At 45.9% G+C, this 15550-nt stretch overlaps 1 protein-coding gene across 3 annotated transcripts in view; it reads left to right on the top strand.

The window, feature by feature from the left end:
* Positions 1-15550, top strand: part of Tmc5 (transmembrane channel like 5) — a 78364-nt gene that overhangs the window by 932 nt on the left and 61882 nt on the right. The window contains exon 1 of one of the 3 annotated variants that reach the window (XM_021230425.2): positions 1236-1374. The exons of 1 other annotated variant lie outside the window; for it this stretch is intronic. The gene's annotated coding sequence lies outside the window, so the exon portion shown is untranslated. Of the gene's footprint in view, positions 1-1235; positions 1375-15550 lie in introns of those variants that run through there. One more of the 3 variants, XM_040755725.1, reaches the window with a different exon arrangement.

Here is a 15550-nt window from a genome sequence, read left to right as displayed (position 1 = left end):
TTTGCATTTAAAATTTTAAATTTTACCTTACTTATTTTTGAGATTTTATTTTATTTCATTGTGGCAGGGTATCAGTAGCCCTGGCTAAATTTGCTATGTAAACAAGGCTGGACTTGAAGTCATGGAGTGCTGGGATTAAGGGGCGTGCCCCCAATATTTCGTTTTTTATTTTAATTATGTGTGTGTATGTGGAAGCTTGCACACATTAGTGCAGGGCCCCTGGAGGGTGTTGGATCCCCAAGAGCTGAGTTAAGGGCAGTGACCTGAAGTAGGTGTGGGAATCCAATACTAGCTTCTGCAATAACAGCAAGCTCTTAACCACTGAGCAACCCCTCCAGCCCCATAAATTTATTTTTAAATTTCATCAATTGCACTACGTTTGTTTCTGAGACAGGGATTCTTGTATCACAGTCTGGCCTTAAACTCACTACGTAACTGAGGATGGCCTTGAACTTCAGATGCTCTTGCCTCTACCTCCTGAGTGCTGGGGTCACAGGGGTTTATGTGGCACTGCCATAGAGTCCAGGTTTGGTGCATGCCAGCTAGTGCCACATTCCTAGCCCTGCTTTGCATTTTAATTTGGGTCTAGGAACAGGAAGTATAAGCCCCATTCCTTCCCTCCCTCCCTGTTTATGAGACAATGTCTGCCTCACTGTGTTTTCTGGGCTGACTGCGAACTTGACATCCTCCTGCCTCAGCCTCTGTAGTGCTAGGAGTTCAGACTTGTGCCACTGGCCCACCTCTTTCCTTCCTTTTGAATGTTTCCCTCTTAGAGGCAGCACTGGGTGAAGGCTGAGTGTCTGAATCACTGGGGTTTCTCTCTGGAAGGTTGAGTGGCTAGAAATGGCCCGGGCTGTATAAAAGTCCAATTTGTCTCCGGCGTTGCCAACACTGAGGAGGTGGAGCTCTTGCTTCCATTTCTCAGATGAGGAGGGTAAAACCGAGGCTGGGAGAGGGTGAAGAATAAGAGGGAGGATTTGAATTCTGAGCCCCCTGCCTTGAGATGTCAGCCTTGTCTGCAGTGCCTGCAAGGCACTGCCTCAGGGGAGTTGGCTGCAGAACACAGCGTCCCAGGGCTGAAGGAGACCGTGTTCTACCAGCATGCTCCAAGGGACCCATGGTTCAGTTTCTTCCCGTATCTCCATGACACTCTGCAGGGGAGAAACCCGACTCACTTCCTTATGGCGTCTAAGAAATAAAACACAGAGGTGAAAGGACTTTGCTCTCTTTATTGTCTTGATGCCAAGAGGACATCAGGGGAGGAGCTCAGGCTCAGGAAGAAAGGGGATTTAGATCCTCAGCGACCAAGCACCTTGGCAAGCCCGGGCACTCAGCCCAGACGCTGGGATATGAAGCAGATCTGTGCTGCAGCAGGTGAGGCTTGGTTCTTCATTGGCAGGGGAGGGACAGGTGCTAATAAGGGGCATTTGTAAAACTTTCACAAATTGGATCAACAGTTCACCCTGCCTCTGCCACCAGCTGGGTGGCAGCCTACCCAACTGAGTGAAGGAGACAGCTAGGCAGGTAATCCGAGTGCACCGACTCCTGGTACCAGGACTGAAGGGGGTGAGCCCTAGCTGGTTATTTTAGAAAAAGGAAGTGTCTGCCTGCCTTTGCAATCTCCTTCCAAGAGGCAGTGCTGGCTGAGTTAGCATCCCTGCAGCTGAGCTTTCTTCCTGGCAACAAGTCTCCCTGGCTAGAAAGGCCTGAGCCACATAATAGGATCACCCCAGCTCTAATCACAGAGTGCAGAGGGAAATTATTGGGATATTTCTGCAGGGCAGACAGAAGCTGAGCTAGGGACAGAGAAGGAGGCCACAGAAGTAAAGAGGATGCTTAGGGATGTGTCAGGGGAGCAGAAGCACACAGGGCTGCCCTGTGGCTTATTCCTGGGTGATGCAGAAAACATGTACAGTGAACAAGTTAGCCAAAAGATTGCCCATGGGAAGGTGGAAGTCCAGAGCTCTCTGGTTAGGACCATATGTGCTCCCGTTACCTCCTACCTAGTTAGAATCTAGGCTTTCCTGGCCCTAACTGTGTTTTGGTAAATTACTGTTCCTTTCTGGCCTTGATTTCCCCATCTGCTCAATGGGTAAGATGCTATGAGCTCACACCTCTATAGGAAAATATCAGAGCTGATAAGAATTTATGGTGTGCTATAGACACTCAGGAGTGTCTCCTTGACATCTGTTACCTCCTCACCCTTACTCTCTTGCTCTTCTTCCTCTGCTAATATTGATGATGCAGTTGATAGTGGTGACCAAAGTTCAAGGTCTTCGGGCAGAGAGGCTCTGAGGGTCACATCCCACCCTGTTTCTGTTTGTCTGTGCAACCTTGAGCAAATTACACAATTTGTTTGGCCTCAATATCATCATCGTAAGATGGGACAGCCAGACCTCCCCAGAAGGCTTGAAGTTTTGGTTGCTGGGATTGGAGAGCTTGGTCCAGTGTAGACACACAGGCAAGCCCTCAGTACGCTTTCCCATCTTTATTTGTTGGTGCTGGTGTTACTCTAACTGAGCAAGAGTCTGTCTGAACTGGAGAGAGGAGAACTGCTCAATGGGAATGGAAGTCAGAGGGTTTGAGCCTAGCATGGAAGCACACACCTGTGATCCCAGTGCTTGGGGTACTGAAGCAGGAGGATTTTGATGCCACAAAGCAGGAATTTGTTTCCGAAACCAGAGAGGGAAACAGAAGGAAGGGAGAGGGAGAGAGAAAAGAAAGAGGTGCCTAGGGAGACGGTTCCATGGATAAGAGCACTGTGCAAGTGTAAAGATCAGCACTTGTGTAAAAGCCAGACATGGTTATGGGCTCCTTTAACTGAGCACTGTCATGGGCAAAGACGGGGATCGCTGCCCAGCACTGGGTTCAGTAAAAGACCCTGTCTCAAAGGAATAAAGTGGGAAGTGAAAGCGCAGAAAACCCAGTGTCCTCCTGTGCCCCCTCCCTGTGTACACACATACTCATGATGGCAGATGGGCTATCAGGAGAATCCTCAGGCGGGATCAAGTTGACAGTGTAAATGCCATTCAAGTCCAGTGAATCACCTGTTGGATATTTCTGCCGCAATTTCCCAGAATGAAGTGATAAGTCTGTTATTGCTGAGGTCATTTGTAATCCTTAAGTTCAACGTCCTCAGAGATCAAGCCAGCTGCTAATCACCAGGAAGGGCCATTTCTGCAAAGAAACTGAAACAAAGGAGTATAGGATTTCCATGTTGTTATGAATGCTAGACTGAAAAAATTCTATTTCCTGTGGTTTTTGAGTCTGAATATCATTTGAAAAAAAAAAGAAAACAATGTCATTTTGTAATTTACAAGACTTGGAAGCCTGTAATGATTGTCATTAACATCTACATTAAATGCAAAAAAAATAGAAAAGTAATTTTTCCATAAAGGAGATGGAAATTCTTCCTTGGTAGAATCTTGAGTTATAAACAGAATGATCAGAGGGATGGCCTTTAAATGAGGAGAGGAGGGAGCTGCCTCCCAGATAAATGAGGGAAGGAGGTGGCTGCCTCCCAGAGATAGATTTGCCTCAAGAACTGTCTTTTCAGTGGGGAGGGGACATATAGATTACAGGGTCTTGTCTGCAGTCTGCATGGAGCTGAGCTATTGAAGTGGAAGGCAGATGACACTTCCTTTGTTGAATAGTTAATGTTTTGCTCATGGAATCTGGAGTGATTGAATCAGAAAAAAAATCCCCAAGAGGTTTGTGCATTTGAACACACGACTCCAGCTGGTGACGTTGGTGGTGGGGTCTGCTGGTGGTGATGGGTCCCTGGGCTGGGCCAGGAGGGTGATAACCCCATCCACCTTCTGGTCTTGTTGCTTCTGCTTCTTGAATCCCTAAGGTGTGAACAGGTTGTACAGCAAAACTCCTACTACTCAGACTGTTCCAGAAGCCATGCCTCCTTATCAAGATGGACTCAAAACCCCTGAAACCATGAGCCGGGATACAGCCTTTCTTTATGAGGCTGATTCTGTCAAGTATTCTGTCCCAGAGATGAGAAAATTAACTGAGACAATCTGCATGTTTTCATTTGGATTTTAGAAACCACATTCTTCAGTCTCAAATGTTGTACAAGGTACTTATCTGTCCAAAATCATTTCAGGGCTGTGAAGATGGCTCAGTTAGGAAAGTACTTCCTTTGTTAGCATGAGGACTTGAGTTCAGCCCCCAAGCCCATGGGGAAAGGTGGGTATTGGGCTAGAGAGATCATTCAGTGGTTAAGAACTCTCACTGCTCTTGCAGAAGACCAGAGTTTAGTTCTTAGCACCCACTTGGCATTGGCAGCTCACAGCCATCTATAACTCCAGATGGCCTTTCTCAGCTCCAAATGCATGTGTGTGTGTGTGTGTGTGTGTGTGTGTGTGAGTGAGTGAGTGACAGTTGAGCTCACTGTCAGCCTAGTGGGATCTAGAACCACTTGGGAGACAAACCATTGGGCAGGTCTGAGGAGAGGTTTCTAGATTAGGTTAGCAGAGGTAGGCAAACCCACCCTAACTCTGGGAGAGACTATCCCATGGGCTGGGCCCCACAGTGAGTAAAGGGAATGGAACTGAGCACAAGTCTCCATCATTTCTGCTCTCTGCATGTAAAGTAGTCAGCTGTCTCAGGCTTTTGCTGCCAAGATTTCCCTACCATGATGAATCATATCCTCAAACTGAGTCAAAATCAACTCTCCCTTCCTTAAATTGCTTTTGTCACAGCAACATGAAAAGGAACTATTGGTATGGTGGTGCACACTTTTCATTCCAGTGCTTGGGAGGCAGAGACAGGCAGACCTCTATGAGTTCAAGGCCAGCCTGACCTACATTGAGAGTTTCGGAATAGCCAGGGCTACCTAGAAAGATACTGTCTCGGAAAAACAAACAAAAAAACAAAAACAGAGAGAGAGAGAGAGAGAGAGAGAGAGAGAGAGAGAGAGAGAGAGAGAGAGAGAGAGAGAGTGAGTATGCATCTGTGAAATGCAGGTAGATCCAACACACAACATCTCACAATACACACAGCAGAACTCAACAAAGAATTTTCTGATTGAATATCTCAATAGTGTGAACCTTGAGATACCCTGATCCATAGCTACAAAAGGAAAAAAATAATGAACAAAACTGGAAGGAGACATAATGGGAGAATGATGGGAGAGGAGACAACATAGGGGAGCTGGACTCCTGAGCCCTCAGAACAGAGTTCATGAAGAATAGCATCAAAGCATGTAATGTTTCCACAGCAGCCAACGAGACAGATAAGGTGGTCATCTCCCATGTGCAAGGTTTGGTGTAGAAGACACAAGAAGAAAGTGTTTAATTTTTTTCGTCCCCTTTGCACTATTTGAAATGGTGGAGGGGAGCCCCTCTGTTATTTGAGACAGGGTCTTTCACTGAGGTGACACTCACATAGGTGAAGCTGCTGGCAAGACCCACCTGCTTTGCCTCCCCACATTGGTGTTACACACATGCTGGCATGCCTAGTTTTTAATCTCCTCTGTGTGTGTGTGTGTGTTTATGTGCATACATACCTGAATATATGTATACATACACACATACACATATATTTGTATATATGTAAAATCTTGCACACACGGTCACACTTGCTGTCATGCAAGTCTGTCTGGCTTTGACAGACATTCTCCTAGCTGAGTGCCACTGACAATTACCTGATATTTACAGTTCAAACACCCCACCTCATAAATTGAGCACATGGACACCTTAACACTTTCATTCTAAGTTCCCTAATTTCACTCGTAGGCTTCTAGATGTTACCTTCATGGACTGTGGCTGTTAAATGTTTTATGTTTCTTGAGTGTTGGGGCAACAGTTTTCTCCTGTGCTTCCTCCTGCCAAAGCTGTGGTTGGTGCCACTCCAAAAGTAGCCACAGGGGAATTCCTGTAAAGCAGTGTTCCTTGTAGACAGTGATAGAACTGGCTGAGACTCCAAAGAAGGAAGCACTGAGTGCCAGGGGACCTGTCGAGGTGTCTATTCAGGGCACCTGTAGGAGACTACAGTCTACCCTGTGACAGAAAGGAGAAAGAAGTTCTCCCTAGGGAGGGTCAGAGTTTGTGTAAGGCTTTAAGGATTTAGGCCCAATGCCAGGCCTAGCTTCTCACAATGTTTTAGCAGCAGCCTGACACCTTTATTGATGCCTGGGAGCTCCCAAGGCCCTGGATTGGGGGCACAGAGGGGAAAGGCCCAAAGAAAACTTCCCTCTGGGAAGTTAAAACTCCTACTATATCTCAACAGAGACAGACTCCTAGGCTTGACGGTACAAGGCTTTTCAGTATTGATGAATTTGCCTATCCCAGCCCACAGTTTAATTTAATTTCAGTGTTTTCTACCTCAAGTTAATGCAACATCCCCAGGTTAAGGGCTTAGTCCCACAGGACACCCCATTCAGAAGCCAGTGACTAATCCAGACTTCTGTTAAAAAACAAAATTATAGCCGAGCATTGGTGGTGCACACCTTTAATACCAGCACTTGGGAGGCAGAGGCAGGCAGATCTCTGTGAGTTCGAAGTCAGCCTGGTCCACAGAGCAAGTGCCAGGACAGGCTCCAAAGCTACACAGAGAAACCCTGTCTCAAAAAACAAACAAAAAAATTACAATGAGTTTATCTGAAAAAAATATATATGTATATACATACATATACATATATATACATTTTTAGATCACATGTATTTATCTATGTGTATAGCTGTAACACAAATGTGGAGGTCAGAGAACAACTTTGGGAGTTGGTTCTCTCCTTCTGTCATGTGAGTCCCGGGGAGTGAAGTCAGGTCATCTGCTTGGTGGCTGGAGACTTTATGCACTGCACCACCTTATCCAGCCCCCATTCACTTTTAAGATAGGGTCTTGCTGTATAGCCTAGCCTTGAACTCCTGGTCCTCCTACCTCAGCTTCCTGCATTTCAGCTCCACAGGTCTATACCATGTCTGCCTAAAATACACAATGCCCTACGTTGCCAGTGTCTTCTTGGTGTTTTTATCTCTTTTTTTTTTTTCCTTTATTAGCTGTGTAGTGCAGGCCAACTCTGGACCATTCAGCCACTCTCCCTATCTATGAATGGTCTTCATTGACTTGTGTTTGTGATTCTAGAAGCAGTCACCACCCAGTTCTGATGAGCAGAATGCAGGGTAGCTTGATAACCAGAAAAGGGCTGGGAGAGACAGAAGAGAGACAAAAGCAACTGACTGACTGGTCATTCCAAAGTTACTTTCCCTACAAGGGTTGGAGCAGAGGGGCTTTTCTGTCCTGTTGGTAGAAAGTGGCTTCTTTGGGGACTTGGATATCACTTCTTTCTTCTGATTTCTTGGAAGATCAGATAAAAAATTTAGTTTTGACTTAATGATATAAAATTTTGGTGTGAGAAACTCCATGATGGTTTGGCCTATAGGGCCTGATGCATGGTCTCATTTAAGTTTTATTTAACATTGGAAAACATATTTTGTGCTCTCTCTCTGGCTACCCCCCCCCCCCCGTGTGTGTGTGTGTGTGTGTGTGTGTGTGTGTGTGTGTGTGTGTGGTGTGTAACGTGTGCACATGCTTGTGAGGGTCATGGGTGGACTCACTGTCATATGTATTTTCCGTGGGTGCTGAGGATCCAAACCCAGGTCCTTATGGTTACACAGTAAGCAGTTTACTGACTGAACCACGTCCCGGGTGTTTGGTACTAAACTTCTCTGACCAGCCAGCTCCCACCACTCACTCCTTCATGGGTTTAATCATTTACTTAAACAACTCTGGGAACTGCTTACTCTTATTTAAAGGTTTATTGTTGTGGTTATGAAAGGATACTGACAGATGAAAGGTGATATAGGGTGAGGCGGTGTTGAGGACAGGCACTTTTCTTCCTGTTGACAGGAATGCCACCAAAGAAGTGTCTAGTGTATTGAAGCCATAGTTCCTAGAAGTCCTGAGTTAAGGGAGTGCTGTGGAGCCTTCAATACATAAGTATGATCTTGTGATCCTTCCATCTGTAGCTTGTGTCTTCATCCAGGAAGACAAGGGTGGGGCTGCGAGCTCTAAGCTGCTGCCCAGGCTCCCATGAGTCACCTCATTAGAGTAAAATTAGAGTCTCTCACCATGGAGACTCCGTCAGGAGCCTTGTTCAAGAGGCCACATATTATTTTATTACTATTATTTAAAATTTTGTAGTGCCGGGGAGCAAACCCAGGGCCATGAGCATGCTAAGTGGATGCTCTACAGAGGAACCACAGCCCCAGCCCTGAAGACCAAACTTTAGATTGAAAGATTCTGGGGCTGGAGAGATGGTTCAGAGGTTTAGAGCACTGGCTGCCCTTCCAGAGGTCACTGGTTCAGTCCCCAGCACCCACATGGCAGTTCATAAATGTCTGTAACTCCAGTTCCAGGGGATCCAACACTCTCACACAGACATATATGCAGGCAAGACACCAATGCACATGAAAAAAAAAAGGAATCATTAAAAAAATTAAAAACTGTTTAAAAAGATTCTCCCACCATCTCTATTGTTCAGGAAATGACAGTCCCTTGGGTACTCCCTGCACGTCCCCTCTCTCTTTCCACTTCTGCCAGGAGAGTAACTTTGTGACCAGTCACTTTTCATTCTGACGCTGCTTCCCTCAGTCTTTTCCTGGCTAGCAAGCCAGCTCATCAGAATAGGTGTTCTGATTTTACAAATTAGATGGTGCTTGATTCTAGAATCACAAGTAGGAGTCAATGAGGTTCATTCAAAGACGGGGGAGGGGCTGAGTGTGCGAGAGCATGCTTGAGGTTCCCTAGCTAGCACAACAACAAGAAGACACTGGCAGATGGCACAGACCGAAGACTGACCAACGCGGCCACAAGGTTGTGGCCATGCTCATCTATGGGAAGCAGGGCCCATCCCCGTTTACAACACTGGAGCCCCAGAAGGAGGCTGATGCTGTGACCCAGGTGAACTGACTTCCCTTTCCCCGCCCTCTTCATGGCTTCCAGTTAGACCCAAGTGTCACTTGTTCCCAACTTTGATAGGATCGACTACTTTGCTGGTGCATCTGTGAGTTCTCTTTGTTCTCTTGAGGCTAGCCTTGAATTGTGCATTCCCCTGCTCTACCCTCCAGAGTCCTGGGGTTACAGGTGTGTACCATCATGCCCTAGTCATTAGGTCTTCTTGGCGTGCTTTTGCCTTGTCCAATGGGATGCCCTTCGTGTGATTGCAACTGACTTTTTGTTTTCCAGCTTCTGAGTCTTGCTTACTTGTTTGACAAACTTCACATTCATACAATATAAAAACCTTACAAGAATTAAATACATGTCTTAAAAACTCAGTAAATTCCTTTCAGAATGAAACCATCTTTAAAAAAGCAAGGCATAGCCATTTTTGCTAGAGAATATTTAAGTATTTATTTACTCTGTGCACGCGCATGTGCCGCAGCGCATGCGCAGGGGCAGAGGATGACTTCAAGGAGTCAGCTCTCCCTTCTACCATGTGAGTCTGGAGCTGGAACTTCAGTTGCCGGGCTTGGTGCCAGCTGCTGTCACCGGGTCGTCTCTCCAGCCTCTAGTGCTTCACCTCTCCCACTCCTAGTCTCCCGTTGGACGATGCAGCACTGAAACCATAGTGTGGTTGTTTCTGGGGGCGGGGGCTGGACACTGGCAACGTGTAAGTCTAACTCAGAGGCAGAAATAGAAACATTCTCTGGAAAGCCTCTCCAATCTTGTATCTGCAAATATTTAATTACCAGGAAGTGTTTACATGCAAGAGAAGGTCTTGTTTGCGGTTGCTGTTCGGAGGCTGTTTACTTTATGGACATTTCCTGGTTCTAAACTGAAGGCGTCCAGAGCCCTTGTGATGGCGCTGAGGCCCAGCAGTCAAAGTACCCATCACACATACATGCGTATACCCATCAAAGGACCCAGACATCCACAAGCCAAGTGAGGAAATGTGGAACAAGAATGGAAACCTCCATTGACATGCATTAAGTCTGAGTGACAGATGGCCAGGTACCTGGGCTGCCACCCTCAGAAGTATGGCCGTCACTACCCTTTGTGTTGGCACTTTCCCCCTCTTTGGTAGTACTGGGGAGTGGAACCAAGGATGCACACACACTGCACACACGCACTAGGCAAATGCATGCCCACAGGTCCCAGAAAAGCACAGTGAGAGTTGGGTGGAAATGAGGAGTGACTGTGATGGTCACTGGCTTGTCACCTCGACAGAATCTAGACTCTCCTAGGGAACAAACATATACTTACACTTGTGAAGAGGTTCTGGGTTCGGTTCATTGAGATGGGAAGACACATGACACATGGGGGTGGCTCCATTCCAGGGGCTCCTGGACTGTGTAAGAAGAAGAGACAGAGTTCAGCACCAGCATTCACCACTTTTGCTTCTTGAGTATGTGTGCAATGTGACCAGTGCCTCACTCGCCTAATACCACGACTTTCCCTGGACCCAAACTTAAACTCTCCCTTCAAGTGGCTTGTGACAAATATTGTATATAGCATATAAACCTTGCTTTCCAACTTCAGTCATTTGCATTTCTCCTCTTCATGTGTGGTCCTAGTTTTTTTCCATACATGTTCTTTACTTTTTCATATCACTTAATAGATTTATTTTAATAGGAATCCTTGTGTGTCTGGAATGGTTATGGAACCCAGGGCCTTGCACATGCTGGGTTCTGCAACTGAGGTCTGCCCTCAGCCATTGACGTCTACATGCATAATTTGTGTAAAAATGTAGTTGACAATGTTAGGTCTCAAACCCGGAACAAATGGCTAACCTATTAACATATCAAAGCAGACTCTGAACACAAGTTCTCTCAGCATCCCTTAGTCCCTAAAACAGGGTCTTTCTGGCTGACATACCATGCCCCCATGAGCATTTCGACGGATCAGATGGGATGGACATGGATGGACATGGATGGATTATGGCACTCGGGAGCCACAGGATCCTGAGTGTTACACAGCTCAGATGGAAGGGTATCCTGGAGCTTGGGAGCCAAGGAATACCACAAGTCACAGTAAGCTTAGCAGCTTACAGCCCTGCTTCAGGGAAAGGCTTCCCCAGTGATTGGCTCTGTTCCGGCAGGAGAGAGTTTCCCAGCTGGGGATATTTTCCCAGTGTAGTAGTTTTGCTAGTTGCTACAGTTCAGCTCTGCTCCAGGGAGAGCTGAGAGCAGTGTGTAACAACTCTGCTCTGCCAAGGGAAGGTTTCCCTGGCAAAAGTGTTTCAGCCCTGCTCGCCTTGCTCTGCCCAGGGTTGTCTCTGCTCTGCCACAAAATAAGATCTTCACCCAAAGCTCATACAAGAGGTTTATTGGGAAGGAAGAATCCAGGAGTGGCTGCCCTCTGCCAGAGTGGCAGAGGACAGCCCAGTAGCACAAACAGCCACCAGCTGAACAGACAGAGGGTTTATATAGGGCTTCTAGGGTGGGGATTGGTCAGATTTCAGTCTCCTGCTCAGGGATTGGTTAGTTTTCTGCACAGGATTAGGGTCAGATTTGGCTCTGGTTTCAAGGCTAAAGTGTGTTTCTTTCACTGGTCCTTTTTAGCCTTTTGGCTCTAGTTTTAGGGCCAGAGTGTATTTCTTTCACTGGCTCTGATTCCAGGGCCAAAGTGTGTTTCTTTGGCTGGACCCTTTTCCCTACACCCCCACCCCAAACTTCTCCAACCCAGGGACTGGGTGGGGCTTTCCCTTCTTCCAGATGCTATTCCCTATCTAATCCAGCCATCTTGACTACATGGTCCTTTTCAGCCCTTTTGGTCTCCTGGCCTCCTCCCCCCTTGGTTGAGGGTTCGCTCCTCTCTTGGTCTCCTGGTCTCTTGGCCTTCCTGCTTTCCCCTCCCCACTTCCTCGGGGTCATGTTCACCCTGAACCCTTCCAGGTGCCTCTGGCTATGCTCTCCCTCATATCTACAATAAATGTTCTCCTCCACCATAGCAGGGAACAGTCATGCCCTCCTTTTTATTTCTTTTTTTCATTCATCTGGTGCCAAAGCCTCAGGAGTGGCACACATGAGCTCCCATCCAAGGGACTCAGCAGCTGCTACAGTACGTACTGATCTTTTGTTTCTGCTGGCTTCTGCCACCCACCATATTTGGCCTCATTCCAAGTTCTAGAGCCCACTTTGGTATGCTAACAGGCACTTCAGTTAGCTATTTGTCCCTGGCTTGAGACCTAACAGACTGTGCATTGTAGGCATGATATTAAAAGAAAACCTTTATTTTAGTTGAGTTTTTGGTGCTGTGGCTGGAACATGCCTTGGGCACGAGAGGTAAGTACATTGTAGCTCCATCCGGCTCAGAGTAAAGCTTCAGACACATTTGGTTTCTCAGAGTTCAAGGAAGGAAAGATACTGGAACCGTGCAGCGCAATGAATGAGCAAAGGCCCAGGAACCACCACCAACCAGTGGGCAGATACTCTTAACAAAAATAAGGAAAAAGACACTCAGGAATAACCCCAGATCAAGTTCACATTTTGCTGTACTGGCTATATCTGAGCAGTTTGTAGCTTGTGAGTAGCTGAAAACTCAGCTTCTATGATTAGCCAAGAAGTGGCTACATGTTACAAGAATACGCTGTCCAGGCAGGTTACAGTTCGCTGTGTGGGAAGACAGCCTGGGACCAGATTTAGCTGCATAGTTTACATGCACATGCACATCAAAGAAAACAAAGTCATATATTTTTTTAAATATTTATTTTATTGCTTATTTATATATGCGCATGTCTATGAATAGGTATGTGCCTGTCTTGTGAGTTCCCCAAGAGACCAGAAGAGGGAGCCAGACTCCCTGGAGCTGGGGTTGTAGGCACTTGTAAACCAGTCTGATGTAGGTGGTGGGAACAGAACTTAAATACTCTGGAAGAGTAACAAGTGTTCTTAACCACAAAGCCCTCTCTCTAGCTGCCCATATTTTAACTTCTACTTAGATTAGGCTGAGTGGCTGCATATTATGGGATTCCATTTATACAACATTTTGGTAAAGACAAAGCTATATGAACAGAGAAGGGTGGAAGGAGGTTGCTGTACAGGGCAGCAGCAAGGGCTTTTTGGGTGATACTCTATGCTAATGATAAAAATACTGTGCCAGTCAGCTTCCTGTTACTGTAACAAATACCTGAGCCAATCAGCTTTCAAAGAGCAAAAGTTTTTTTTGGCTCACAGTTTTGGAAACTCCAGTCTGGCCACTGGGTCTATTCCTTTGGGCTTGTGGCCACTATCAAGGCAAGAAAGCCAAAGAGAAGAATAAGGAGCTGGAGGCTGATATCTTCTTTAAGGCGACCCTCCCTCACAGTGACCCAAGACCTCCTATTGGGCCCCAACTCTTAAGGCTCCACCAACTGCCCACAGCAGCCCTAGCTGGGAACCAAGGCTTGAACACACGGGCCTTTAGGGGGACATGATGCCAAACAGCAACTACATATTAAAAACCAAAGTCACTGTATGCTAAAGTAAGAATAAAATGTGGGCAGTACCCATGCTCCAATTTACTGTCTACACAAAACAATCAAGCAACCCATAGCTCTTACTTCAAAAGGGGAATAAGATTATTCTAGAACCAAATCTGAGTGACCGTGACCTGGGAACACAGATTTAGGTTGCCTCTAAACTGGGAATTCCATATTCCAATGTGGAAGCATTTTCATGAAGTTTTATAGTTTTGAAGAACAAAGAAAGTAATGAATCAAGGCAAGTTTAAAATACACAGTGGATACATTAGAGAGGCATTTACAGCAAGGTACGGGAAGCTTGTCTATAGGCCCCAGATGCTATTTGATAACAGTCTTGGCTTTTAAGTTGGCGGAAGCTAGGGGTCTAGTAAATTAATAGATTCCAAAAGGGTTTTGTCTATTAGCCACAGGATATTAGTTCTTACATAGAAGTGGCCAAGGGATGACTTATCCAAGAGGCTAGAACTAGCCCAAGATAAGGCCTCTGGACCTGAGACATTCCAATCACTACAGTTCTAATCAATCAGTCTTGGAAGACACAGATTCTTTTCAGGAATTCCATATTACTGTGTTTTGACTTGATGAGGATGTAAGAGCTACATGCATTCAGGGGAAGGATTTCAGAGTTTAGAAGTCAAGAGCTGAATGTTGACATTTTCCAAGCCTGGAGATAGTATCATAATCTCCCCTGGGCCCTGTGGCCACCAGGGAAGCAGCCAGCATGCACAGTGTTTGCTGTACTGATGAGTGAGAGACACTGTGGACATTCATTCATTTGTTTCACAGCATCTCCAACTTACTGTAGGGTTTCTTGGTACATAACCTGTTCATAAGTCAGAAATGTCTTCAATGTAAGCTGGACACCCACTGGTTTCAGAAAGTCTCCAAGCTTGCTGGTTCATTTGGTCTTCATTGGAAAGGACATTGTGAAATAGTTGAGAAGCTACTGAAGAGTCCTTGGTAGAGATGCTATGTAGCTGTTAATTAGAAGCAGAGGAAATGTTTGTGTATGTCTCTGTGTGTGGTACGTATGTGTGCATGCTTATATGGTCACAGGTGTGTTTGGGCACATGAGTGCAAAAGCCAGTGTGTTTGCTTATATGGTGTCTTAGTTAGGGTTTTATTGTTGTGAAGAGACACCATGACCATGACAACTCTTTTTTTTTGTTTGTTTGTTTGGTTAGTTGGTTTTTGGTTTTTGAGACAGAGTTTCTCTGTGTAATGTTGGAGCCTGTCCTGTAACCCTATAGATTAGTCTGGCCTCCAACACACAGAGATTTGCCTCTGCTACCTGTGTGCTGGGATTATAGGCATGTGCCATCGTCACCTGGCCACCATGGCAACTCTTATCAAGGAAAACACGTGAGGCTGGCTTACAGTTCAGAGGTTTAGTCACAGCAGGAAGCATGGTGGCATGCAGGCAGGCAGAGTGCTGAAGAGGTAGCTGAGAGCTCTGCATCCACATTGGTAGACAGCAGGAAGTGAATGTTACATTAGACTTGGCTTGAGCATTTGAGACCTCAAAACCCGCCCCCTTGGGACACACTTCCTCCAACAAAGCCACACTTCTTAATAGTGCCTCTCCCTGTGGGCCTATGGGAACCATTTTTATTCAAACTACCACATTCCACTCCCTGGCCCCCATAGGCTTGTAGTTGTACCAATCAATGGAAAATACATTTAGTCCAACTTCAAACATCCCCATAGACTGTAACAGTCTCAAACTTGTTTAAATGCAAAGTTCAAAGTCTCTTCTGAGACTCATAAAATCTAATTATAACCCATGTAAAATAAAAATAAAAAAGCAGATCACATACTTCCAACATATACTAGAACATGATATGCATTACTGTTTCAAAATGGAGGAAAGGGAACATAATGAGGAAATACTGAACCAAAGCAAGACCAAAACCAGCTGGGCAAACTCCAAACTCTGCATCTCCATGTCTGATGTCAAAGTGCTCTTCAGATCTCCAACTCCTTATGTTCGCAGTTGTGTGAGCACATGAGGGCAAAAGCCAAAGGTTGATGTTAGGCACATTCCTCTGAATCAGCAAGGACTTTTCTCTTTGCATCCTTTCTCTCTCTCTCTCTCTCTCTCTCTCTCTCTCTCTCTCTCTCTCTCTCTCTCTCTCT

Source organism: Mesocricetus auratus, unplaced genomic scaffold (assembly GCF_017639785.1).
Source record: "Mesocricetus auratus isolate SY011 unplaced genomic scaffold, BCM_Maur_2.0 Super-Scaffold_4256, whole genome shotgun sequence".
Classification (NCBI taxonomy): Eukaryota; Metazoa; Chordata; class Mammalia; order Rodentia; family Cricetidae; genus Mesocricetus; species Mesocricetus auratus.
This window is presented reverse-complemented; position numbering and strand designations above follow the sequence as displayed.